At 44.8% G+C, this 5114-nt stretch overlaps 1 protein-coding gene across 3 annotated transcripts in view; it reads right to left on the bottom strand.

The window, feature by feature from the left end:
* SLC25A21 (solute carrier family 25 member 21) overlaps positions 1-5114 on the bottom strand; it is a 276895-nt gene that overhangs the window by 237211 nt on the left and 34570 nt on the right. The gene's annotated exons all lie outside the window — the stretch shown is intronic.

Below are 5114 nucleotides of genomic sequence, written 5' to 3'. Positions count from 1 at the left end.
ACCACTTTAGCTAATGGGGCCTCCTGCTGCCGCCGTACCGCCATAGCATGATTTCTGTTCTCATCCTGAAGCAAAATTCTTAACCTGAAGCACTATTTCTGGGTTAGCGGAGTCTGTAACCTGAAGCGTATGTAACCCGAGGTATCACTGTAATTGGATCTCAAGATCTGTGAATGTGAGGCTGTTCGCAGAAAGGGGCTTTCCCATTCCCTGCTCACCCCTGCACCATGCTGAAACACCTTTCCAGAGGGTCAGGGGTCCTTGTGAATTTTGTGAGACGGAATATGGACAGGATGTAGTGGGAAGGGGGAATTAACCCAAACTGGATGGATGCACCCTAGGTACCAGTAAGTGCATCTCATCTCAAGCAGGGTGCCTCTGCCTGATTTCTGGCAGATACCCTTTCCTCTTGTAGCTATACATGCCCCATCCTGCATCACAGCCTCTGGAAGTCTTCTCGGGAGTTGCAAGCAGGAGGATGAGATGGGAAAACACCCTCCTGTGAACAGCCTCCTGTGAACAGATCTCATCCCATTCACAGTGGCGTAGCGTGGGTTGTCAGCATCCGGGGCAAGGCAAGTAATTTGCACCCCCTAACCTGTGGATTTGCGCCCCCTAACCCTAACCCCCAGATGTTGCGCCCGGTGCGGCCGGGCCCCCCTGCACCCCCCATGCTACGCCACTGCCCATTCATATTTATATATTATATAAATGAGAGAGGGGTTTTTATACTTAGATCTACTGATGGGAGTGTTAAAAGTGTGCATATGATAATTTTTAAATAGTGAATAAAAACCCCTGTGTGCGTCTAGGGGAATTTCCTGTTTTCCTTGCAGAACTGCCTTGCCACCACCCCGCAACATAAAGTATATTATCAGAAGTTGCAGCTAGGTATGAAAATCCAGTTTTTCTAGAGGAAAGCATAGAGCTGCGTAAGAAATAGGAAAGCATGGAATCACCCATGCTGCGTTGGCTATGACTGCAATGGGGCTTACTTTCAAGTAGGAGATTTCACTGGAAAGTTCTACAGAAATTCTCTGTAGTTTAATTGAACAAGCTGTTATTGAAACATTAATCTTTCACACGTTAAGAACTGCATGAATATCTCCTGCATGCGTGACAGAGAAAGAAATAGCCTACTGGTTTTATTTAATGTATCCAATGACCACTACAATGGGACATGTGATGGGAAAGAAAAGGAACAAGCAATTCTTGCCGCAGCAAATTGTAGCTTCGCCAAAGCTATTAAAATGATTTAGCGATCACCCCCACCCTTTGTTACAGTTTGTCAGTGTCTGTCATCATTAAGATGAATTCTTGGTGTCCAAAGAGAATTTCTACTGGAATTCAGTGCTTAGAAGCCGCTCAATTCATCTTTTAAACACCATCCAAATACTGTAGTAGTAGGCTCAATGAATGCACTTGGGGGACTATCATCATAGTGTGTAGCTAAACCCCTGCCCTGCACATGTTTATAGAGCCTTACACCGAGGCAGGCCACTGGCCCATCTAGCTCTGCATTGCCTCTACACTGATTGGCTGCATCTCTCCTGGATTTCAGACAGGTGGCACCAGCCCAGGGGTCATCAACCTTTTTCAGCCATGGGCTGGTCTACCGTCCCTCAGACCATGTGGTGGACCAGACTATATTTGGGGGGGGGGGAATGTGAAGGAATTCCTACGCCCCACAAATAACCCAGAGACGCATTTTAAATAAAAGGATACATTCTACTCATGTAAAAACACATTGATTCCCGGACCGTCCGGGGGCTGGATTGAGAAGGCAATTGGGCCGCATCCGGCCCCCGGGCCTTAGGTTGCCTACCCCTGCACCAGCCCTTTCCTTTAAAACAGTAAGTTCCCAAAACCTGTTAGAACAAGGAAGTTTTCACATGCCAGTGGAAAGAGAGCGTGGAGGGAGCCAGTCTAATTTCTCCAGGTCAACCAAAGAGGTTAAGAGGATGGAGCAATTCCCCTACAAGGAACAGTTGCAGCATTTGGGGCTTTTTAGTTTATAGAAAAGGAGAGTAAAAGCCAACATGTGTGTGTGTGTGTGTGTGTGTATGCATGGCATGGAGAAGGTGGATAGTGAAAAGTTTTCCTTCCTCTCTCACAGCACTAGACCTCATTGGCATCCTATGAAGCTGAATTGTCAAACTACAGTCATACCTTGGAAGTCGAATGGAATCCATTCTGGAAGTCCGTTCGACTTCCAAAACCAAATTGTGGCTTCTGATTGGCTGCAGGAAGCTCCTGCAGCCAATCAGAAACCGTGGAAACCCCATCGGACATTCGGGTTCCAAAAGAACATTCGCAAACCAGAGCAATCATTTCTGGGTTTGCAGCATTCGGGAGCCAAAACGTCCGAGTTCCAGGTAATTCAAGATCCAAGGTATGACTGTATAGAACTGGCTCCCACAGAAGGCAGTGATAGTCACTAACATGAATAGCTTTAAAAGAGAATTAGACCAATTCGTGGTCATCCGTGGCTACTAGCCCCAATGGCCCATCTTTCATCCCCTCAGCTCGAGGGAAATTTCTACTGTGCTCAGGTGCTGCTTGACCTCCTACAAGCATCTGATTGGCCACCATGAGAACAGGATGGGTCCATCCAACAGGGGTCTTCTTATGCTCTCTCTTTTTTTGTCCAAACATTTTATCTTTTCCTTATACAGTGGTACTTCATGTTAAGTACTTAATTCGTTCCAGAGGTCCGTTCTTAACCTGAAACTGTTCTTAACCTGAGGTACTACTTTAGCTAATGGGGCCTCCTGCTGCTGCCGCCCCGCCAGAGCACGATTTCTGAGGCAAAGTTCTTAACCTGAAGCACTATTTCTGGGTTAGCGGAGTCTGCAACCTGAAGCGTATGTAACCTGAAGCGTATGTAACCCGAGGTACCACTGTAATGAAGTTATTCCAACCTCCTGGTCATTTTTGTCACCTTTTTTCGTTCCATTTCTAAAGCTCACCAGAACTGTACACAGCATTCTAAATTTGAATGAGGGCATTACAACAACAACAACAACACAATTTGTATTGTAAATGGTTGTAAAGCACATCAAGAGGCGTTTTACTTTAAAATGCATCTTCCACACCAACTATCATCTCAGTAACTCTCCCATACATATGACTGCAGTATAAACCATCTTCCAAAACCATCGTTTGCTATTCATACTTTCATATCTTCACTATATGCATAGATCATTCTCTCAGAATTCTTTGCAAACTTAGAGCAACGTCCTTTACCTTGCCATTTTCCTCCTCATAAATACTTAGATGCATACAGTGTCCACACAATGATACTTAAACAATATAAAGCTATTCAAAACCTAAGGGGGAAGGAACCATATCCATGTTAGAAGTTCCCTGTGCAGATTATACGTAATAATATGACAGTTGTTCAGTGTAATTATTGTATAATTTTATAAGCCTATTGGACAAAGGAGGTTATGAATAGAAAGTTCGTCAGCAATTGTCCTTTGCTTGAGATATGGAACCAGCTCACATTTTCCCTTCCACACAGAAACCAGTTACATGGTTTCAGTTTCCCTTGATTCACTTGATGAGAGGCTGGCAGTCATGCCAAATTATCTGGTGGGTTCATAATGTGCCTCAACAGTGACTGAAGACGAGACCACCAAACATACCCTCTTTTCAGGCTCAATGTGGAATTTAAATTAATGTTCCCAGGGGTGAAAGTCTATCTAACCATACCATCTAGCCACTCCAATTACATTTTTCCTCAGCCCAATCAACATTACATTGCTTAATTTAAATAATATAAACATAATAAAGGGTTCCTTGGCAGGATTCAGAATGCTACATATATTTTATATTTGAGGTAAGGCATTTAGAGATGTGAGCTCCACTGTAGCTCTGCTGTAGCCATTGCCAACACGATTCTATATGAGTCAGTCATTCTAGAAGGTTCATAAACTCTTAGTGGTTGTCTTATTTGTTCATAGAGTCTCCAAGGGTGTTCTTTTACTTCAGGGAATTGTCAAGCTCACTAACCAATGTCAAGCAATACCAAAGGGAAGAACAAGCACTGAATGAAACAGGTGTGGAAAGCAGGTGTGTCGAGTGCAAGACAAGTTGTTACCCTAAAATGAGTTTCTCTCTGCATAGGTATAGGCCAGTTACCAAGATTTAAGTGCTGTTGGCTCTCATGACACCAACATTGTGTTGCAAGAGGAGGAACCCACGATGGAAGTAATGGCAGGACTGATGACTGGGGTCACAGACAGGACTAGATACAGTCGTACCTCAGCTCCCTAATGCCTTGGGAGTCAAACGTTCCGGCTCCCAACGACTGAAAACCAGAAATGAGAGTTCTGATTTTCGAACATTCTTTTGGAAGCCAAATGTCCGACAGGGCTTCCATGGCTTCCGATTGGCTGCAGGAGCTTCCTGCAGCCAATCAGAAGCCACGCTTTGGTTTTCTAAAGTTTCGGAAGTCTAACGGACTTCCGGAACGGATTCTGTTCAGCTTCCGAGGTACGACTGTATAGAAAAGTGGACTTGAGGCAATTATGTCAATGGTATATGGGAAACTGAAGAAGGAAGAAAGAAACTAGTTGAGTGTTCCACCAGGTGCCAAACTTGACCAGATTTTAAAAAGCTTTTGGATAACTGGAAGATGGTAATCTCTGCTTGTCGTACCGACTTCTGTTAGACTTTGGCTTTGAACAGCATTGGGGGGAAAGAATGTGGAGGTCCTAAAGAGAACAATATTTTAAGACAGTGGCCCAGTTCACAAATCATTGTAAAACATAGTTAATGGTTCGTTGTGAAATTGCCAATCTGGACTATTTGGCTCCTTCCTCTTAGCACACAAAGTTCAGCGTAAGGGTGGCACTGTGGGTTAAACCACAGAGCCTAGGACTTGCTGATCAGAAGGTCGGCTGTTCGAATCCCTGCGACAGGGTGAGCTCTCGTTGCTCGGTCCCTGCTCCTGCCAACCTAGTAGTCGAAAGCATGTCAAAGTGCAAGTATATAAATAGGTACCGCTCCAGCGGGAAGGTAAACGGTGTTTCCGTGCGCTGCTCTGGTTCACTAGAAGCAGCTTAGTCATGCTGACCACATGACCCGGAAGCTGTACGCTGGCTCCCTCG

The sequence above is a fragment of the Podarcis melisellensis genome (assembly GCF_964234715.1).
Source record: "Podarcis melisellensis genome assembly, chromosome: 1".
NCBI classification, from domain to species: domain Eukaryota; kingdom Metazoa; phylum Chordata; class Lepidosauria; order Squamata; family Lacertidae; genus Podarcis; species Podarcis melisellensis.
This window is presented reverse-complemented; position numbering and strand designations above follow the sequence as displayed.